General features: G+C 51.4%; 1 protein-coding gene and 1 pseudogene across 1 annotated transcript in view; one reads left to right on the forward strand and one right to left on the reverse strand.

Moving 5' to 3' along the window:
• Window positions 1-97: 97 nt before the first annotated feature.
• On the reverse strand, window positions 98-12,925 carry LOC117979762 (protein-lysine N-methyltransferase EEF2KMT-like; annotated as a pseudogene).
• A 472-nt stretch (window positions 12,926-13,397) lies between these two features.
• LOC100978661 (collagen alpha-4(VI) chain-like) overlaps window positions 13,398-23,084 on the forward strand; it is a 174,856-nt gene continuing 165,169 nt past the window's right edge. The window contains exons 1-2 of the mRNA XM_055110442.2: window positions 13,398-13,876; window positions 14,579-14,798. The gene's annotated coding sequence lies outside the window, so the exon portion shown is untranslated. The remainder of the gene's footprint in view (window positions 13,877-14,578; window positions 14,799-23,084) is intronic.

Below are 23,084 nucleotides of genomic sequence, written 5' to 3' on the forward strand. Positions count from 1 at the left end.
GGCTTTGTGAGGAACCGAGTGTATCCAGGGATGTGGCAGCTGCAGTGGGCTTGGCTTTGTGAGGAACCAAGTGTGTCCACGTTGGGGGAACATCATACTTGATACACACGTTTTTATTTGCACAAAGAAAATGCTATTTTTGGAGCCAGAATTTTCATGTATGATTTATGGTGATTTTCTTAAGAACCAGAACTGCTGGCAGAAAGGGGGCACCCACACGCTTAGATAGCTGATGTCTTATTAGAGGGCAGTTTGTGGTTCCTGATTTGGAATTTAACATTCTCCAAACATTCCAGTCCAATGAAAGTTTTATCCGCTTTCCCATATAAAAATTCTTCCCACGAGAGTGATTTGATTCTCACAATCCCGTTGGAGTCGTGTATGAGTCCTACAGTGTGAGGTTCAGCATTGCCATCTCCAAGTGCTCTCCATAGGGAAACAGTTTCTGGTCATGATGAGCTTCCGCTTCCCATCTGATCCCAGCCCAGCCTGGAAACAGAGCACGTGTTTGAGGATGGCGGTGTTTGGGGACAGGACATGAGCGTATTGTGTGGGGCTGCTAGGACAGGCCTGGCGGGGTGGGGGGTGTCTAAGTCAGTTTACTTGGTTCACAGGTTCCCAGGCCCACCCAAGTACCTAGAATTGGCCTCCAGGAAGGGACCAGAAATCTGGTTTTGCATAGAAATGGCTAGCAGCAGGCACCATGCAGCTGTCCACTCTCTGCCCGCGTCTGCCCCAGCACTTGGCACAGCAGGACAGAAGCAGAGATCTGAACCCACATCTACCTGGCTGCTCCGCCAACCCACTCTTCACAAAGCTTAGAAAGTGGCTGGGCACAGTGTCTCATGCCTGTAATCCCAACAATTTGGGAGGCCAACGCCGGTGGATCACTTGAGGTCAGGTGTTCAAGACCAGCCTGGCCAACATGGTGAAACCCCATCCTACAAAAATACAAAAATTAGCCAGGCACGATGGCGGGTGCCTGTAATCCCAGCTACTTGGGAGGCTGAGGCGGGAGAATTGCTTGAACCCAGGAGGCGGAGGTTGCAGTGAGCCGAGATTGTGCCACTGCACTCCAGCCTGAGTGATAGAGTGAGACTTCATCTCAAAACACACACACACACACACACACACACACACACACACACACAGCTTAGAAGGGGCTGGTGTTCTCATAAGCACAGATGTCTGAAGAGCCATTAGCCAGAATTTTTTTTTTTTTTTTTTTTTGAGATACGATCTTGTTCTGTCACCCAGGCTGGAGTGCAGTGGCACAGTCATTGCTCACCACAGCCTCGACTCCTGGGCTCTAGCAATCCTCCCACTTCCTGAGTAGCTGGGATGACAGGTGCATGCCACCATGCCAGTATTTTTTTTATTTTGTAGAGATGGGGTCCTGAACGCATGGCCTTAAGTGATGCTCCTGCCTCAGCCTCTTTTATTATTATTTTTTAGATGGAGTTTTACTCTGTTCCCCAGGCTGGAGTGCAGTGGCGCAATCTCAGCTCACTGCAACGCCTCCCAGATTCAAGTGATTCTCCTGCCTCAGCCTCCCGAGTAGCTGGGATTATAGGCGTGCACCACCACGCCTGGCTAATTTTTGTGTTTTCAGTAGAGATGGGGGTTTCACCGTGTTGGCCAGGCTGGTCTTGAACTTTTGACCTCAGGTGATCTGCTCACCTCAGCCTCCCAAAGCCTCAGCCTCTTACAGTGTTGGGATTACAGGCATGAGACACTGTGACCCGGGATGATTTTCAATCACGGTTTTTTGTTACGAGTGGAAAATGCGTATTTATAAAAATGAAGTAGTACAGACATGAACATGTAGCAATCTCTATAATCCTGCCATCCAAGGATGGCACCTGTTAACGTGTATATCAGGGATGTCCAATCTTTTGGCCTACCTGCGCTACATTGGAAGAAGAAGAATCGCCTTGGGCCACACATAAAATACACTAAAGCTAGCAATAGCTGATGAGCTAAAAGAAAAAAAATCACAAAAAAACCTCATATTGTTTTAAGAAAGTTTACAGATTTGTGTTGGGCCACAGGTTGGACAAGCCTGCTATATATATGTTCTAGGTTTTCCCCTATAGGTATACCTATGTGAAAATGATTATTTTGATACATTTTTTTTTTTGAGATGGTCTTGCTATGTTCCTCAAGGTGGCCACAAAGTCCTGGGCTTAAGCCATCCTCCCGCCTCAGCCTCCTGAGTAGTTGGAATATAGGTACTCATAACCACGTGTGGGTGATTATTATTAGTTTTTAAACAAAAATGGGGCTGGGCGCAGTAGCTCACGCCCGTATTCCTAACACTTTGGGAGGCTGAGGCAGCAGATCACTTGAGGTCAGGAGTTCAAGATCAGCCTGGCCAACATGGAGAAACCTCGAATCTACAAAAAATACAAAAATTAGCCAGGCGTGGTAGCACGCACCTGTAGTCCCAGATACTCAGGAGGCTGAAATGGGAGGATAGCTTGAACCTGGGAGGTGGGAGGTTGCAGTGGGCCGAGATGGCACCACTGCACTCCAGCCTGGGCAATACAAAGCCAGACTCTGTCTCAAAAAAAAAAAAAAAAAAAAAAAAAATGGTTGGTGGGGGCTTATACTATGTGCGCTGCTTGGCACTGTTTTTTTCACTTAAAAGATATTGCATGTTTTTTTTCACCTAAGTATCTGAAGAAAGACTTCCTTTTTTTTTTTTTTTTTGCTTTTTTGCTTTTTTGAGACAGAGTCTTGCTCTGTTGCCCACGCTGGAGTGCAGTGGTGAGATCAGGGCTCACTGCAGCCTCCACCTTGTGGGCTCAAGCCATCCTCCCACCTCAGCTTCCCGAGTAGCTGGGACTACAGGCGTGTGCAACCACATCTGGCTAGTTTCTGTATGTTTTGTGAAGATGAGGTCCCACTATGTGGCCCAGGTTGGTCTTGAACACCTGGGGTCAAGTAGTCCTCCTGCCTTAGCCTCCTAAAGTGCTGGGATGACAGGCCTGAGCCCCGCACCCAGCCAGCCTCCTGTGCGAGGTTGTGCGGGACTCTGTCGTGGAACCCAGTATGTCTTCGTGTGCTGGCTTGTTTGTTGGCTCTGTAGTTAATGGGCTGCCCCACGTGGACAGGCACTGGGTCGTCCGTGTCTCTGTGTGCAGGCAGAGGCTGCTGCGGGTGCATCTGTGCACATGGCTGCCAGGAGGGGCTGTGCTCACGGGGAACTGGGGCAGAGGCTGGTGGCAATGGGGGGCTTGGGTGTAGTGTGGAGGCACGAGAGCCAGGTGGCTGGGCTGCAGTCTGCGGGAGCTCGGGGGTCGCTTGGCCTCTGTGTGTCCTAGTGTTTTTGTCGGTGAGATGGGACAATGACAGAACACCCTCACAGGTGCTGGGGGCTGACCAATGTCAGGTCTCAGGACAGTGGCTGGCCCACTACGGGGCCAGTTCCCCTTCTCTATAGTCACCCTGCTCGTCTTCCATCAGCTGGGTGCTCAGGACAGTGATGTGGTGGATCCGCCTGTACAGCCTGTGCTCCAGCATCCTGCAGGCCACAGCTGTGTCCAGCCCTGACCCCAACTGCCCCTCCCGCCACCTCCATTTTATAGATGAGGAAACCGAGGCCCAAGGGCTTAGGGAAACCTGCTCTGAAGCACATAGTAGGGCTGCTGGGCTCAGACCCTCCCTCCCTGTGCTGAGCTGCCCTCCTCCTGCTGCAAGCCCCCCACGCCCCAAGCCCACCCTGCTCACCGGCCTCTGCCCGAGTTCCCCGCATGGTGTGGGAGTGTGGGGCATCCTAGCTTTTTGCTGGCGCCCAGTTCTTTCACTTCCACTGGAGTCCTGCAGGGACAGCTCGGGGACCATGCAGGCCCGGGTGGGCGTGGGGGCTCACCTAGCTTGGTGGTGAACAGCTGGCACGTCTCTGGGTTGCGGACGGTAAAGGCCATGTAGACCTCAGGAGCCCGCTGGTGCTCCCGGCAGGCAGCCAGCCTCCGCAGGACCCCGACCAGTGACACGATGGCTTCTGGGCAATACAGCACGTCTACGATGAAAGCTTCAGGTTACTGAAAGGGACAAGTGGAAAGTTCCAGTTCATGCTGACCTCAGCAGCAGGGCGAGGCCAGAGAGGCAGCGGTCATATGAGACTATTAGATGCCATTTGACCATTTGGGCCATTAGATGGAAGGGCAATTACTTGGGTGAAAAAGGAGAACCCTTAGTAGACAAAGCTGCAAAAGACCGAAGCAAAAGAAAAAAATCTCCAGACTCACTGGTGTTCCTTAAAAAACCAGCTCTGGTTCTCGGCCTATCTAGAGGGCTTTGAATGACAGAAAGCCTGACCCTGCCGTAAACTTCGTGTTTCAGGTGTCTGCCGATTGGTCTGCTGGCTTGCAGGGGTGGGCCTGTGTCCCTGGCCACCGCTGGACTGTGGGTTTCAGGGCTGGGACCCAGGACCACAGGCAGAGCTCTGTTCCACCAGAGAGGGGACTGAGTGTGCTGGCAGGGGTGAGGCGTTTTTGGTGGCCCAGCCAAACACCACCTTCTCTCAAGGGCCCTGTCCTCATCCCAGAAGTGGTTGTTTTCCTCCTGTGGTCTCTGAAGGACACAGGGCATGGCTCTGGGACAGAGCCATGTGGTGACGACTGTAACGGGAGTATGCCTGTCTCCAACAAGAGGGCTGTGGCTTGAAGGTCACCTTAAGAGGCACCCCTGTCCTTTGATGTCACCCTGGAGGCCCGCAGTAACTCTTCTGGAAGCCCCATCATGTCCATGCCCGACAGCATCCATTGTTCCCTTTTCCCAGAGCCAAGAGCTGGGTAGAGCTGCAAGGACACCGCCTGCACAGGATGCCCGGGGCTGGGCATTACCTGCTGCAATGACAACATCTGGCTGGAAGGCAGAGAGCTGATGGACCGTCACTACGTCCCAGTCCAGCTGGGCCACTGTCACCCTGGGGCTATCTAAGTTGGCAGTGATGTCTGCCTCTAATGAGAGGCCATTGAGAAGGACATTCCCTCGGAGCTGCTCGAGGACCCGGCTGTGACAGTCGCTGAAGATGTATGTCCGGGGGTGGCACATCTTGCAGATGGACAGGCCTGTAAGGCCGGCACCACTGCCAAGCTCTAGGACAGTCCTGGCGGGAGGAAAGGGGACCGTGTCTTCGACTGCACCAGGGTAAGCCTGCCTCGGTGCCCTGCCCTGTGCCCCGAGGTCACCTGTTAGTGAAGGCTGCCGGGTTCTCAATGACCCATTCTGCAAGGTAGATGGCGGCTGCCCTGTGCCCCGAGGTCACCTGTTAGTGAAGGCTGCCGGGTTCTTGATGGCCCATTCTGCAAGGTAGTGGGCAGCGTCCCATGTGACCAGGCCTGTGGTACCGTGGGAGATGATGGCTGTGCTCGGAGAGTGTGACCGAGCCTTCTGAGGGCTGTACCAAGAGAGGGTGAGACAGTAAGTCCAGCAATCAGAAAACAAGTGGCTTAGAAGACAAGTAGCCATCCACCACATGGCTGAATAAACCATGACAGGACGAATCGCCACTCAGCAATGAGAAGCAGCTAACTGTTGACATACCAACAGCTTGCACAGGCCTCAAGGGTGTCACGCGGCATGAAAGACACTCATCTCAGGCCACACAGGATTCCATTCATCGAACATTCCTGAGACAACGGAATTCTGGCGATGGAGCACAGGTCAGTGGTGGCCAGGGGCCAGGTGTGGCTATGAAGGGGTGGCTGCCTTGTGATGATTCAATATGCTATGTTTTTCCTTTGTGGTTTTCTGTATCTATGCTTTATCTTATTTTTTTTTTTGAGCTCTGTCACCCAGGCTGGAGTCAGTGGCACGATCTTGGCTCACTGCAACCTCTGCCTCCTGGGTTCAAGCAATTCTCCTGCCTCAGCTGCCCAAGTAGCCGCGACTACAGGTGTGTGCCACCATGTCCGGCTAATTTTTGTACTTTTTTTTGAGACAAAGATTCGCTCTCGTTGCCAAGGCCGGGGTGCAAGAGCGTGATCTCGGCTCACTACAACCTCCACCTTCTGGGTTCAAGAGATTCTCCTGCCTCAGCCTCCCGAGTAGCTGGGATTACAGGCGCCCACTACCACACCCCGCTAATTTTTGTATTTTTAGTAAAGATGGAGTTTCACCATGTTGGCCAAGCTGGTCTCAAACTCCTGACCTCAGGTGATCCCCCCGCCTCAGCCTCCCAAAATGCTGGGATGGATTACAGGCATGAGCCACCACGCCTGGCCTAATTTTTGTATTTTTAGTAGAGATAGGGTTTCACCATATTGGCCAGGCTGGTCTCGAACTGTCGACCTCAGATCCACCCACCTCAGCCTCCCAAAGTGCTGGGATTACAGGCGTGAGCCACCATGTCCAGCCCTGTCAAATATTCTTTGAGGACTGGGCACCAGGTCCTTGTGAAGCAGGTAGTGTGTGTCACCTATTGGACAAATGCCCAACAACCCCACGAGACATGCTGTTGTTGTTGAAGTGCTTGATTTACAGACAGGGAAACTGAGGCTAAAGAAGGTTAACGGACCTCATGTCTAAGACTGCAGAATGGGTGAGTCAGGATTTGAACCCACACCCACGTTTTCACTTTGTCTGTGCAGGAAGGGTATCTGGGCTGTGAGGGGGAGGAGGGTGCCCTTCTCATACCAGCAAATAGCTCCAGTGGCCCTGGGTGGACTCCTTGGCCATCAGGGTCTCCGCCAGCGCCTCGTACAGCTGGTCCAAAAGCTCCGTGTGGACAGCCTCGTGCTGGGGGCAGACAGAGTGAGAGCTTGTTTGCTTTCGTTCTAATCTGTAAAAATGGTCAGATGATTTTCACCAAGTTTGGAGGGGAGATTTGGGATGGAATGGTGTAATACCGGCCAGCTGGCATATAAAATATTCACTTCGTTGGGTGTGGTGGTGTGTGCCGAATAGTCCCAGCTAATCTAGAGGCTGACATGGGAGGACTGCTTGAGCCCAGGAGTTCGAGGACAGCCTGGGCAAGCGACCTTGTCTCTAAAAAAAATTTCACTTGGTAGGGCAACCTGGATGGGAGGGCCTTCAACAAGAGGTGTTGAGAGGTTAGGGTTAGGTGTAGTCTAGGGCAGGAAACAAGGATTCCGTGAGAGCTGCCACGTGACCATGACAGAGAGCTCTGTGTTTGGATCAAACAGAGAGGAGGAAAACAAAAGGTGCTTTTAAGTGAGCCCAGGCAGAACTGTGAGGGCGGCCCATGCTGCAGGCTGTGGCTGTCAGCAGGCTACTTCTCCACAGCTTGTCCCGTCCTAGGATTCACAGGGCAGCAGCAGGGTACACTGGGTGACTGCTGCCCTTTCCTGGTGGCACAGGGCAGACCTGCTGGTGAACACAGATGCAAGCTTTTGGGTAGGACTAGGGAGAAAGCAGGTATTGGAGAAGCAGGGGATTGTTTATTTGCTAAAAGTGTGGCCCTTTCACTCAGCAGGTCTGCTACTGCCTACTAAGGAACGGCCTCTCGACATCCTCATGTCAAACCCTGCATGTTTGGGCCCATCTTTAAAATCCATCCTAGGCCAGGTGTGGTGGCTCATGCCTGTAATCCCAGCACTTTGGGAGGCTGAGGCAGGCGGATCACCTGAGGTCAGGAGTTCGAGACCAGCCTGGCCAACATGGTGAAACTCTGTCTCTACTAAAAATACAAAAATTAGCCAGGCATGGTGGCGTGGGCCTGTAGTCCCAGCTTCTTAGGCACGAGAGTTGCTTGAACCCAGGAGGTAGAGGTTTCAGTGAGCCGAGATTGTGCCACGGTAATCCAGCCTGGGCACCACAGTGAGACTGTCTCAAAAAACTAAATAAATAAGTAAAAAATAAAATCCATCCTGTATCAGTCAGGAAAGAGCTCATTCCAACAGGATCAATGCAGAGAATTCACAGAGGAACTAGTTCCAAAGGTATGACAAGAGCTAAATCTTCCAACAGGGGCCTGTGGGGCAACCCAGAGACAGACAAGAGCAGGAAACTCCAAACCCCTCAGCGGGCAGGACAGAGGGTGTGGATGAGGGTTCCAGTGCTGTGGGCTGGACCAGCCTGGTAGGAATGAGAATTCATATTCTAGGAGCTGGGGCCCCAGAGAAGCAGCTGCTGTGGAAACCCCATGAGGCAGAGTGAGGGAGAGACGCTGGTCTCCCCTTCTTCCTGCCCTGCACTGTCTCCCATGGGTCACACTCAGCTGCAGCCAGTTGCCTGGGGAGTCCCCTGCCATGCTGGGGTTGGCAAAGCAGGCCCAGGGCCTGGGAAGGATGGGGGCTCCAGCACACAGGTGGCTATGCTGTCCAGCTACTGGGCAGACACTGCCCATTGCTGACCTTTTTGATGAGTTCTGAGAGAAAGCACTGGGCACACTTGACTGATGGCGGGTACTTCACACACACAGGATGCTTCACAGTCTACAGCAAAGGACAGAACGTTGGTGGCTCGAGAGCCCGTCTTAAGTCTCCTATGAGCTTCAAGCCAACACAGCAGAGGGCAAACTCCAGGCTACCCGATCCCTCAGCAAAGATGTAGATGGACACGGCGTTCTGGCCCCACGCATCTGAAGTTTGTCTTAAGATATAAGCCGTTTCCTAAAGATGCTTCCACTGCAGTGGCACAGGATATGGCAGCATTTCTAATGCCCATTCTGAGCAGGAACACAGGTCATGTGGGCCCAAACCACCTCCCTCCCAGGGGAGCCAGTGTGAACCAGGGCTTGCAGTAAGGACAGTCGCCAACTGTCTGGCTCTATGGAAGAGGCGGGAAGGCCCACTCAGCAACTGCTCTCTTGGAGCGTGTGTCCCTGGGGACAGGATGGAGGGGAGGGGACGCTCAGGGTGACACTCCAGCTAAAGCTGAGAGAAGCCAAGTGCAGGATGAGCAAGTTCCAGGCAGTGGGAACAGCCTGTGCAAGCTCTGAGGTGGCCACGGGCTGGCACTTGGAAAGGAGGGCAGAGGGACTGGTGCAGCAGGAGTGGGGACGGTGGGAAAACAGGAGCCTGGAGGGAGAGGGAGGAGACAGTCCGCAGTGCCTGCTGGCCGGGAGGGATGCAGATTCTTCCCAAGGGCAGCAAAGTACCCCACGCAATACACAGGCTCTTCATGCTGGTGCTGGTTTTTCATTTTTTCTGACACAGTCTCTCTCTGTTGCCCAGGCTGGAGTGCAGTGGCCCGATCTTGGCTGACCGCAGCCTCCGCCTCCTGGGTTCAAGCGATTCTCCTGCCTCAGCCTCCCAAGTAGCTGGGACTATAGGCGTGCACCACCACGCCCAGCTAATTTTTTTTATTTTTAGTAGAGATGGGTTTTTGCCATGTTGGCTAGGCTGGTCTCGAACTCCTGACCTTAGGTGATCCGTCCACCTCAGCCTCCCAATGTCCTGGGATTACAGGTGTGAACCAGTGCACCCAGCCTTGTGCTGGGTTTTAAAGCAGCTCTCCCTACATTTCATGCTTCACCACCTACGAGAGTGAGGCTCAGGGTGAAACTCAGAGCAGGGTGCGAGATAACTTCAGGTATCTCCATGCTCGAAGCCCTGACCTACTGTATTGCCCCGAAAGTCTTCCCTGCTGTGGCTGCATCTTTTCCACATGGATCATCTTGGTGCACCTCTAGCACAGGAATTCTTCACCGGGGCTCCTAGGATGGGCTGGGTGGGTGGGGGTGGAGAATGTCTGCCTCCAGAGTTAGTATGGAAAATGTATTCTTCTGGTGCACTTCTTTCTGGGAGGGAGTCTATTGCTTTGTCTTTTCTGAAGGGCTCATGGCCCTTCGAAGGTGAAGACCCAGGATGCAGGGTGATCTGCACTTGGCCCTCAAGGCCAAGGTCAGGCTGTGGCTGCGCCGGGTGGTGATCCTGGCTGTCACCTGCATGCAGATGCACTTGAGTCCAAACCCCACCCTGGGCAAAGCAAGGGCCCATTTAGGTCTAGAGGAGACAGGAGTGGGCAGGACAGGCCTCAGGAATGCAAAAAAGAAAGTCTCTGAGCATCCACCAAATGCTAGAAGCTGTTTTGCACCTGTCATCTCTGTTTTTGCTGAGGATGGTTTAAAAAACATTCCCTAGATTTCAACCCCATGCAGATTTTTGTATATTCTGATGTCTTTGTCTAAGTCTTAGATAGAAAACGAAAGCGCAGGAGCTGTCGGAGGTGCTGACACCTACCTGCAGTGCTGACTCAATGGTTTTGTTCTTTGAACAGGGGTGTTTTTAAAGGGTACAAGCACACCTGTGGTTCTTCTCTCAGGTCTTCCGGAGAGATTCAGGAGGCAGGGTCATGAGTCCCAGGGACTCATGAAGGAATTCTTACCTTCTGCAAAATATCCCGCAGCAGCTCAGAATCTGATGAGTCTCTTAATTTTGCTTCTAAGCTCCGTGTGGACGGGAGAGAGAAATCTCAAGGGCGCATTCACAGGAACATTAAAACACGCAATAGAATGTGTTGGCAAAGCACTATGTGATCCCTCCCTGGGGACGTGGAGCCAGTTGGAAGTGGAAGCCACAGCGGCTGAAAGCCTGCCCTTCAGATGTCGCAGGGTGCACCTGGATGAGTCACAGGAAGAAGGCTGACTCTTGGCCACATTAGTCCTGGCTACTTGGCGGCCACCCGGGTCATGGGCCAGCTCCCTGGTTGCACTGGTCAGCCAGGAATTACCAGGGCAGCCATGGCACCAAGGTTTGATGGGCTTGCCATCTGAGTTTAAGTGGAAATGCAGAATGTGCCCATACCAGCCTGGGTTATTGTCCTCTTACAGTGGCAAGTCCAGCAGCAAGCTTTGGCTCCCGAGTTAGGCAGACTGTCTCGGCTGGTATGTGACACACGGCAAGGCACTTCATTGCTTCAGAGCTCCTTCCATGCCATAAAAGGCCCTACAAGACCTGGTCCTAATCCCTCTCTCTGGCCTGTTCTCCCTCACCCCTGGCCCACACTGCTCACTCCACTCCAGCCACACTGGCTGCCTTGCTGTTGTTCCTCAACCACAGCTGGCTTGTTTCCACCACAGGGCCTTTGCATATCCTGTTCCCCAAACCCTTCCCATGGCTGGCTGCTTCACCACTCAGGCCCCAGTTCAAATGCCACGTCTTTGGGGAAGGCTTCCCTGATTCCCCGACTTTGGTGACTCTTCTTCCCAGTTGCTCCATTCACCATTCCCCTGTTTTCTTGGCTTTAAAGCCACTCTCATCTGGTCTTTTCTTGTTTATTCATTTATTTGTTTATTCTCTGGCTCTCCCATGCAAGCAGAGCCTCATCTATCATGGGTACTGCTGATCCATGGTGCTTGGCTCATGGAAGGCATTTATTAAACATTTTGAGACTGAATAAAAACACTAGCTAACACCGACATGCATTTGCCATGAGCCAGACACTGATCCACAGGCTTTTGTACTCAACGCTGACAACAACCCTAAGAGGTAGGTATCATTATATCAACCATTTTATTAATAAGAAAACAACAGCACAGAGAGATGCAGTCACTTGCCCAAGGTCACACAGGGCCAGGGGTTGGGCCAGGATTCGAAGCAGGCAGGCTGTCTCCTGGGTCTGAACTCTCAACTACTACACCCTAATCAAACAATCCCTCTGGTCAAATGTGAGTGATAATAATAGTACCCACCTCGTGGGTGTTGATGGTGAGCCCAAGTTAGCATTCAGCGTGGGCATGTGAACAATTATAGTCAATATTGAATGGAGACCTATGATGCTTTTATGAAGGTTTCTATTTTGGGTTAAAAATGCACAAATTTCTCCTGACCAGAAATGATCTCTGAGTGCTAAATATTTCATGTCAATGGAATAACGCAAATGATTAAGCAACACCCCATAAAATGGGGCAGACCCAGGGAGGAATATATATCCAAACTGACTCATCCCAGTGAGCTCACCGCACATGAATTACAAATGGAGCAGGGTGCATTAAGCCCCTCTGCTGGCAGAAGGGAGGCTGCTGCCTGCCATGCGCCTGTGCTGAGAATGGCAGGTCCCCAGGGAGAGGAGAGGCCACCCCCTTCTCTGTCTCTTCCATCACAGGCGTGAAAGCCTCAGCGCATGAGCTGATTCTCTGCAGTGCTCGACATACAGATGAGAACACTGAGGCCCGAGGGACAGCCTTTCACCTGGTCACCGCGCTCAGGAGGAGGTGGTTACCCGCGGGCCTGAGGGCGCTGACTTTTTAGAATGGGCGAGGGCAGCTGTGTCCCAGTGAGCAGAACGATTACCGCCTTTAAAAAGTCATGAAAATGATCGTGAACTGTACCCCACACCGAACGCGCGTCTGCCCCCCAAGACTGTGGAGACGCCCCCAGCTTCCGCCGCCAGCTCGCGGGGCAGGAGGGGTGAGAGCGACTCTGGCCAGGCCCCAGGGACGGGGACCGGGTCTCGAGGCCCTGACCGGGGAGAGCCCAGGAACTCACGTGGCAGGAGCGCCGGGGGTTTCAGCACGGAGACCCATCCCGTCTGCCCCTGGACTTCCGCCAGCCCCGCAGGCCTCTCCGCTCGCCCCGCCGCCCACCTGCCAGGGGAAGGAGCGCAGTGTGCGCGCCGCTAGGAAGCGGCGCTCGAAACTCTGCAGCAAGAGTTTGGTACCCGCGTTCTCCTCGGGCGCCATGACGTGGGCGGGGCCGCAGCGTTGCCAGGAGACCGGGCGGAAGCCGGGCCTGGACCGAAAAGGGGGCGGGCCCAGGGTAGTGCGCGGGGTCAGAGAGGGGGCGGGGCCTGGGGGTAGGGTCAGGAGGAGCGTCCTGGGGGCGGACGCTACGGCGGGGCCAAGATGAGCTTAGGAGGGCGAGGCCTGGGGTGGGGCCAGGATGAGCGGCATGAGGGCGAGGCCTGGGGTAGGGCCAGGATTAACGTCGTTGGGGCAGGTCCTGGGTAGAGTCCAGGATGGCGGGTCCTGGGGCGCGGCCAGGATAGGGCGATCCTGGAAGCTGGGCTTCGGAAGCGTCCAGGTTGGTGGCGTCCTGGAGGCGGTGCCTTGCGTGAGGGCAGGATAAGAGTCCTGGAGGCGGGCATTACGGCGGGGATAAACGCCATTGGTTTCAGGAGGCCAGACTCGGAGCAGAGCCCAGGAGACAGGTCCTAGGGCGGGGCTAAGGCCAGACCCAGAGAAGGGCTCAGGAGGCGGGGCTGGGGCGGGGCGTTGACTATGTCGTAGCACATGGCCAGGCGGTGCGCGGACTCTGGGAGGCGGAGCTTAGGACGGGCCCACGTGGGGAGGGGCCCAGAGTCCGGGAGGCGGGTCCGAGTCCGGGCTGTGGGCTGCGCTCAGGAGGCGGGCCCTGGGAGGCGGAGCTTAGGGAGGGGCCGGTGTCGGGAGGGACCCAGGGACTGGGAGGCCGGTCGGGGCTGGTCTCAGGGGCCGAGACCTAGCTGGGCTTGGGGCGGGGCCGAGACGGAGCGAGGGGTCCAGGGTGTGGGAAACGGGGAGGGGTTTGAGGAGGGGATCGGAATGTGGCTCAAGTTCGGGAGGCGTTACTTGCGGAGGGTTTGAGGCAGGTCCAGGAGCGAGCCCACGGTCTGCCGACGCGGGGCCAGGGGCGGGCCCCAGGATCCGGAGCTTCGGGCGGGGCCGAGTCCGGGTTTGGGGCCCGGGAGGCGGGGCCAGTTAGGGCGAGGGTCCCTGGGATCGTCAGGTCAGGCCTTGGGCTAACGTAGGCACTCGCACTTCCTCCGCCTTCAGGAAGGTCTTTTTAGCAGGGGCCTTACGGGTGCGCGCTTCGGTCCTGGAGGCCTTATCCTAGCCTCCTCTCCATCAGCGCCACCCGTCTGGGGCCCGAAAGGAGGGAGCTTTCCCTCTGTCCCCCAGCCTTTGGACTGTCACCAAACAAGCCATTGGTTCACCAAATACTTATTAAGCGCCTACCATGTGCCTGACAACGGAGATGTAACGGTGAGAAAAACTAGGTGTTGTCCAGGCCCTCCAGGGGCTCAGGGGCTCGTGGAAGAAGTGGACATTGAAGTATTTATCACACAAATGAGTGTAAAATTACAATAGCGATATCTGCCACGAAGGTGAGCAGACAGAGCTAGCGGGGCTTGCAGAGGAGTTTTGATCTTGCAGGGACAGGAAGGAGGAGTTAGCTCCTGCGGGGTGGGATTGGGGGTGGTGGTGATATAGACGTGGGGACAGAGTGGAAAACAACAAAAATATAATTATTTTAGTTCAAAGTTATTGTGTCTTGAGTTGAAAGGCAGGGCAGTTAGCAACACAGTTCAGATTTCAGTAATGCCCCTGAAATCTGAACTGTGTTCAAAGTCTAAAACGTTTACCTTAGCAAATTCCTCATAAAACTCCATTTGGAAGAGTCCCGAGAGCTAATTTGTTCAGTATACTTGCAAAAGGTAGATGAGGAGACAGATAAAATCTTATTACCTCTTTCAGATGAGAGGCACTTGAGCCCTGCTCAGCTATGAGAATAAGAGAGGGGAATTAATTCTAATTGAATACACTTGTTCTCTTATAGCTGTTGTTCCCCACCAGAACCAAATGAGCGCAAGATCTGACAAAGAAAAAAAAAGGTTCATCTTTTATTCCCCCATACCCTTTCATTTAAATCAAGAGGATGGGATGTGGTTATTGCTCTGTTTTTAGGCAGAATCAACGGTTTCTGGGTCTGAGATGTTGCATACACCGTCTCAGTCCCTGTATCCTGAGATGGAGTCACCTGAGAATCCACAGCAAGTCCTAACCAGTGATGGGTCTGGGTGATTAAGGAAGGTTGGCTTCAGAACTGGGCCAGGGGCACTGCTTTGCTTTTGCTGTTTTGATCAGCTCTCTGCCTGCAGGAGACAAGGAAAATCAATGGGAACAGGTTAGTTATACTCATAAATCCTGGGCTTATTTTATTAACTCACATAATAGCTATTAATTGTCTTTCCTTCAAGGAGCAAAAGGGCATATACGGTCAATGCCATAGTAAGTAACACTGTATTATGTTATACTAAAATATTAATCTAGGTTTGTTCAGTCTTTCCTGATTCTATTGATTGGAAGCGGATTGAAGAAGGACGCTAGTGGACCACAGAGCTGAGCCATGCACACAGAAGAAATTTTTTTTCTTTTTTTTTTGGAGACGGAGTTTCGCTCTCTTGTTGCCCAGGCTGGAGTGCAATGGCGCGATCTCGGCTCACTGCAACCTCCACCTCCCAGGTTCAAGCGATTTTCCTGCCTCAGCCTCCTGAGTAGCTGGGATTACAGGCGTGAGCCACTATGCCGGGCCATTTTTGTATTTTTAGTAGAGACAGGGTTTGAACACGTTGGCCAGGCTGGTCTCAAATTCCTGACCTCAGGTGATTCACCCGCCTCTGCCTCCCAAAGTGCTGGGATTACAGGCGTGAGCCACCACGCCTGGCCAGAAGAAATCTTTATCTTGGTGTGCAGTCTCTGGTGAGGGACAAATGTCATCTCTCTTGGATCTGAATCTGGAAGGATCAAGGCACTGAAGGGATTTTTTTGTTTCAGACAGTCTCCTTCTGTTACCAGGCTGGAGTGCAGTGGCACGATCTCAGCTCACTGCAACCTCTGCCTCCCGGGCTCAAGCGATTCTCCTGCCTCAGCCTCTCGAGTAGCTGGGACTACAGGCACGCGTCACCACGCCCAGCTAATTTTTGTATTTTTAGTAGAGACAGGGTTTTACCATGTTGGCCAGGATGGTCTCAATCTCTTGACATCATGATCCACCTGCCTTGGCCTCCCAAAGGGCTGGGATTACAGGGGTGAGCCACCATGCCCAGCCTCACTGAAGGGATTTTTTTAATGTCACGTGGCTCTCACAGGTGCGGTGTGTTCGGGTACAAGTGAAGATTACAAATGATGCTTAAAAACAAACGTAAAATTCCAGGTGGTGTTGCTATGGGGAGCAGCATTAGGACAATCTGAGTGGTTTCAGTTGCAAGAGTGTGCGTGTACGTGCAAGAACTACAGTCAAGATTCAACTTCTGGCTTTGAGGGTCTCTTTAATAACAGTAATAGCAACCTAAGTCAGTTTAACAGTATGGAATGGTTGCCTTTTAGAAGTTAAGCTATGGGCATGGAAGTTCAGTCAGTACATTGAAGGTTTTCCTTTATCTCTCCTATGGTTAATGGTTTCTGCAGAAAAGGACCAATTGATTTCTTTCTAAAACGTTGCTTCAGGGTGTAGAGTCCTTTATAGGTCATGTGTCAACTTAGAGAAAATTTTTATAGTTCAAATATAAATTACGTTCAATGTAGACTTTGTAATAGAATTTAAGGTTAAGTAAAGTTTCCACTTTCCTTAGGCTGTTTGCAGTGCCCAGCAGGCCCCATCATATCGAGATGGAAGTTATGTTAAAGGAGGAGGTTGGTCAGGGATGGGCAGAATAAGGACTATGGGCAGCTCAGGCTAATGACACAATGATTGAGATGTAGAAAGAGGGCCAGGCATGGGATAACGCCTGTAATCCCAGTGCTTTGGGAGGCCAAGGCAAGAGGATCGCTTGAGGTCAGACCAGCATGGTCAACAGAGTGAGACCTAACCTGTACAAAAAAAAAAAAACCACACACACACAAAAAAACAAAAAAATTAGTTGGGCATGATGGTGTGCACCTGTAGTCTCAGCCACTTGGAAGGCTGAGGTCAGGGGATCCCTTGAGCCCAGGAGTTTGAGGCTGCAGTGAGCTATAATCACATAACTGTACTCCAGCCTGGGTGACAGGGTGAGGCCCTGACTCAAAAAAAAATTGAGTCGGGGAAAAAATTGGAAATCTTGATCCTCGGTACCCAGGAATGTGACCTTATTTGGAAATATGGTCTTTCTAGATGTAATCAAGTAACGATGAGTCATCCTGGATTGGGGGCTGCTGGTGAGGGGGCAGATGCAATGACTGGTGTCCTTATAAAAGAAGAGAATGAGGGCTGGGCATGGTGGCTCATGCCTGTAATCTCAGCACACTTTGGGAGGGTGAGGTGGGGGGATCACTTGAAGTCAGGAGTGCCAGACCAGCCTGGCCAATAATAACAATAAAGCCATTTTAGATTCCAATCCACTGAAAGAAAACTGTCCCTTAGTTAATGTCATGCTTATTGGATCCATGAAGTCTTTGAAAATTTAAACTACAAGGACACTGCTCTCTGTGGTGGTGGAGAGAATACCAAGGATTTAAAGGTCTTTAAGAAAGAGAATGTAGAAATCGTACCCATTGGAAACAGCAAGATGATGATAATCGTACTGACAGTAATAATAAGCTCAAATCTATAGAGCTTACTATGTATCATGAATTGTTCTGAATGCTTCATAAATATACGTTCCCTCCTTTACCCTCATGGCAGCCCAGTAAAGGCACCATTCCCCATTTTAAAGCTGGGGAAACTGAGTTACAGAGCTTTTCTGCACTGAGTCATCAGGAGCAAATGCTAGATCAGGTAATTGAACCCAAGCAATCTGGTTCCAGAGCCAAAGAGATGTATTTTTTATGGTATAAAAACATATACATACATTTTTAGGGGAAGGGTGGGGGTAGGATGGGATGAGGATTCTGGGTAATTGCTTGGTAAATGCCAAATACCTTTCTTGTCTGTCCCTCTTTTCAAATGATAAAGTAATGTCAATTGCAGCACTTTTTTTTTTTTTGAGACAAGTTCTAGCTGGAGTACAGTGATGCAGTCATAGCCCACTGCAGCCTGAAATTCCTGGGCTCAAGCGATCCACCCACATCAGCTTCCCAAGTAGTTGGGACTACAGGCCCACACTACTATGCCCAGCTAATTATTTTAATTTTTGTAGAGATGGCAGGTGGCGGTGTGTGGGGTGTCTCTCTATGTTGCCCAGGCTGGTCTCGAACTCTTGACCTCAAGTGAACCTCCTGCCTCAGCCCCACAAAGCTCTGGAATTATAGGTGTGAGCCACTGTGGCTGGCTACAATACTATTTATTTATATTTTGGACCAACAGATATTCTAGCATATAAGAAATGTGATGCTCTCTGTACATTGAAGAGTTGGTCTAATATTTGTCCTGGTGGATACAGAAATTGCCTGTCTGCTCCGCTCTGGTTGAAGAAACCAGTCCGACTGTCTCTGAGGCTATGGAGCAGTCCATCAAGAATGAAAGCCCTCTGCCAGGCATGTTGGCTCACACCTGTAATACCAGCACTTTGGGAGGCCGAGGCAGGTGGATCACTTGAAGTCAGGAGTTCGACACCAGCACGGCCAACATGGTGAAACCCTGTCTCTACAAAAAATAGAAAAATTAGCTGGCCCTGGTGATGCGTGCCTGTAATCCCAGCTACTCAGGAGGCTGAGGCAGGAGAATCACTTGAACTTGGGAGGCAGAGGTTGCAGTGGGGAGCTGAGATCACACCACTGCATTCCAGCCTGGGCGACAGAGCAAGACTCTCTCAAAAAAAAAAAAAAGAAAAAAGAATGTCCTCATGATGGCCTCAAGCACATTGGTCCCTGAAGAGAGTCAAGGAAGGCCCACTTTACTCTGCACTGCAAAGCAGGCAGGTGGACAGGATGAGAAGTGGATTCAGTGAGAGGAATTGACCCAAAGGATTTTCTGCCTTATGGTCAGTTCAGCAGAATATTAAACTGAGCACAGCATCCTGTTCCCTGAAACCATCTGGTTGGTCAGTGGGGAATGTTCTTGTCTCGTTAAATGTCCTCATGCTACTGTCAAGATATCCTGTTACAAAACGTCATAAACCAGGTTTACAAATAGGCCAGGTGATTGTGGAATTTCTCCTTGGCAAGGCCTTAGCTATGGGCGTGTGATTGGTGTGCAGTAATCACAGTGTTCCGGGCCACTTGAGGGATAAAATATACCTTAGGTGATAAACTGTTGTATTTTAATGTGAATATTTCCACCAACATTAAACAGTAACCCCATGAGTTTTCTCATACCTGTTACACTCTGGAGTTGCAACAAGCTGACATGAAGCAAGTTCAAACAGAATTATCGCATTTGGCCCCTATTCACAGCAAGGGTTCTTCAAGCTGTACCCGGGACAGTCTTCCCTCACATGAGGTTTATAGCACCATTTATTTAATTAATTATTTATTTTTTGAGACGGTGTTTCGCTCTGTCGCCCAGGCTGGAGTGCAATGACACGATCTTGGCTCACTGCAACCTCCGCCCCCCCGAGGTTCAAGTGATTCTCCTGTCTCAGCCTCCCGAGTAGCTGGGACTATAGGCACCCGCCACCACACCTGGCTAATTTTTGTATTTTTAGTAGAGACGGGGTTTCACCATGTTGACTGGGCTGGTCTCAAACTCCTGACTTCAGGTGATCCACCTACCTCAGCCTCCCAAAGTGTTGGGATTACTGGTGTGAGCCACAGCGCCCAGCTATAGCATCATTTAAACTTTGTTTCTGCCATGAATTGTTAGTTGGTAGTTAACAAAAAATAGACCACCTCATTTATGTCTCACAGTTAGCATTGGTTTTTTTGTTTTCTTTAGGCTCGTTTTTTAATTGTTTTTAAAATTGTGAAACAGTGTCTTGTTCTGTTGCTGAGGCCAGAGTGCAGTGACATAATCTTGGCTCGCTGCAGCCTCAACTTCCTGGGCTCAAGCAATCCTCCCACTTTAGCCTCCTGAGTAGCTGGGACTACAAACACGAGCCACCACCGCTGGCTAATTTTTAATTTTTCATTTTTTTTTTTTTTGAAATGGAGTTTCGCTCTGTCGCCCAGCAGGTTGTAGTGCAGTGGCGTAATCTCGGCTCACTGCAACCTCCACCTCTCGGGTTCAAACCATTCTTCTGCCTCAGCCTCGGCACCCACCACCATGCCTTGCTAATTTTTAAAAAATATTTTTAGTAGCGACAAGGTTTCACCATGTTGGCCAGTCTGGTCTTGAACTCCTGACCTCAAGTGATCCGCCTACCTCAGCCTCCCAAAGTGCTGGGATTACAGGCATGAGCCACCACGCCAAGCCAAAGTTTTAAATTTTTTGTAGAGACCAGGTTTTGCCATGTTGTCTAGGCTGGTCTTGAACTCTTGGGTTCAAGTGATCCTCCTGCCTTGGCCTCTCAAAATGCTGGGATTACAGGCATGGCCCTTATGTCTGGCCCTTAAAGCTGCTTTTTAATAATAGCCTTACTGAAAGATAATTCATATACCATACAATTTACCCATTTAAAGTGTATCATTTGGCCGGGCATGGTGGCTCACACTTGTAATCCCAGCACTTTGGGAGGCTGAGGTGGGAGGATCGCTTGAACACAAGAGTTTGAGATGAGCCCGAGCAACATGGCAAAACCCTGTCTCGACCAAAAATACAAAAAAATTAGCTGGGCATGGTGGTGTGTGTCTGTAGTCCCAGCTACTCAGGAGGCTGAAGTGGGAGGATGGTTTGAGCCCGGGAGGTGGATGGTGCAGTGAGTTGAGATTGCACCACTGCACTCCAGCCTGGGCAACAGAGCCAGACTCTGTCTCTAAATAAATAAATAAAGTGCATAATTCATTGGTTTTTAATATATTCACAGAGATTTGAAGCCATCATCACCATCAATTTTAGAAATTTTAATTACCCCAGAAGAAACCCTGTATCCATTAGCAGTCACCCCTTATTTCCCCCCTACTATCCCCACCCCTGGCTCCTGGCAACCATTAATCTACTTTCTGTTTCTTTGGATTTTCATATTCTGGGCGCATATATATATATATATATATATATATATATATATATATATATATAATCATCTAATATTTGTCTGGCTTCTCTCACTTAGCCTAATGGTTTCAAGGTGTATCCAGGTTGTAGCATGAATCAGCCCTTCATTCCATATTGTGGCTGATTAATGTTCCATCACACGGGTGGACTGTACTTGTTTGTCCATTCGTCTGTTGTTGATAGGCATTTGTGTTGTTGCCACCTTTTGACAATTATGAATAATTTTGCTACGAGCATCTGTGTGTGTCTTTGTAGGAACAGGCTTGCATAATTTTTGATATGGGCAAATGAGAACCAGTGGCGGGAGGCCTCTGTGGTGACTTTTTTGGTGATCTTTGTGTACTCTGTATAATGATCAGCCACTCAGGCTTGGGGCAGCACTTAACCTTGCATTTCTTTCTTTTTTTTAAGATAGGGTCTCTCTCTCTGCCACCCAGGCCAGAGTGCAGTTGACGCAGGGCAGGGGAGCCCCGAAGTGGAGCATAGTGTGTCCGGAACTGGTGGGTTCTTGGTCTCACTGACTTCAAGAATGAAGCCACAGACCCTTGGGGTGAGTGTCACAGTTCTTAAAGGCGGCGTGTCTGGAGTTTGTTCCTTCTGATGCTCGGATGTGTTCAGAGTTTCTTCATTCTGGTGGGTTTGTGGTCTCGCTGGCTTCAGGAGTGAAGCTGCAGACCTTCAAGGTGAGTGTTACAGCTCTTAAGGCGGTGCGTCTGGAGTTGTTTGTTCCTCTTGGTGGGTTCATAGTCTCGCTGGCTTCAGGAGTGAAGCTGCAGACCTTCGAAGTGAGTGTTGCAGCTCATAAAGGCAATGTGGACCCAAAGAGTGAGCAGCAGAAAGATTTATTGCAAAGAGCAAAAGAACAAAGCTTCCACAGTGTGGAAAGGGACCCCAGTGGGTTGCCACTGCTGGCTGGGGCAGCCTGCTTTTATTCCATTATCTGGCCCCACCCACATCCTGCTGATTGGTCCATTTTACAGAGAGCTGATTGGTCTGTTTTACAGAGAGCTGATTGGTCTGTTTTGACAGGGTGCTGATTGGTGCATTTACAATCCCTGAGCTAGACACAAAAGGTTTCCAAGTCCCTACTAGATTAGCTAGATACAGAGTGTCGATTGGTGCATTCACAAACACTGAGCTAGACACAGGGTGCTGATTGGTGTGTTTACAAACCTTGAGCTAGATACAGAGTGTCGATTGGTGTATTTACAATTCCTCAGCTAGACATAAAGGTTCTCAAAGTCCCCACAAGATTCAGGAGCCCAGCTGGCTTCACCAAGTGGATCCCACACAGGGGCCGCAGGTGGAGCTGCCTGCCAGTCCCGCACCCTGTGCTGGCACTCCTCAGCCCTTGGGTGGTCGATGGGACTGGGCACCCTGGAGCAGGGGGCGGTGCCCATTGGGGAGGCTCGGCACTCTTCGGGGAGGCTCAGGCCATGAAGGAGCCCATGGAGGGTTGGGGGGAGGCACAGGCATGGTGGGCTGCATGTCCCGAGCCCTGCCCTGCAGGGAAGCAGTTAAGGCCCTGCGAGAAATTGAGCAAAGCAGCTGCTGGCCCAGGTGCTAAGCCCCTCACTGCCTGGGTCCAGCGGGGCTGGCAGGCCAGTCTGAGTGCAGGGCCCAGTGAGCCCATGCCCACCCAGAACTCACGCTGGCCCACAAGCGCCGTGCCCAGCCCCGGTTCCTGCCCGTGCCTCTCCCTCTACACCTCCCCGCAAGCTGAGGGAGCCGGCTCCAGCCTTGGCCAGCCCAGGAAGGGGCTCCCACAGTGCAGCGGCGGGCTGAAGGGCTCCACAAGTGCCGCCAAAGTGGGAGTCCAGGCAGAGGAGGCACCGAGAGTGAGCTCGAGGGCTGCCAGCATGCTGTCACCTCTCAATAGCACGTGAGGGTTCTTGTCTTTACCCAGGAAAGAATTCAAGGGCAAGCTGGAGGTATAGAAGAAAACAGCTTTATTGAAGAGGCAGCATTACAGCCCTGTGACTGCTCCTGTAGGGCAGGGTTACCCTAGAGGCAGAGAGTAGCGGCAGAGAGTTTGCAATCACATTTATACCCACTTTTAATTGCATGCAGATTAAAGGGCAGTTTATGCAGGAATTTCTAGAAAATAGGTAGTAACTTTTGAGTCATTGGGTCATTGCCATGGAAAGGGGCAGTAACTTCCGGGTGTTACCTTGGCAATAGTAAACTTACATGGCACACTGGTGGGCATGTCTGATGGAAAGCTGCTTCTGCCCAGCCCTGTTTTAGTTAGTCCTCAATTTGGTCTGGTGTCCAAGCCCTGCCTGTGGAGTCAAGTCCTGCCTCCTATCTTACAGTGGCGTGATCATGGCTCACTGCAGACTCAACACCCCCGGGCTCAAGCAGTTCTCCCACCTCAGCCTCCTGAGTTGCTGGGACCACAGGCACGTGCCACTACACCCAGATACATTTTTTGCATTTTTTGTAGTGATGGTGTTTCACTGT

Source organism: Pan paniscus, chromosome 2 (genome assembly GCF_029289425.2).
Source record: "Pan paniscus chromosome 2, NHGRI_mPanPan1-v2.0_pri, whole genome shotgun sequence".
NCBI lineage: Eukaryota > Metazoa > Chordata > Mammalia > Primates > Hominidae > Pan > Pan paniscus.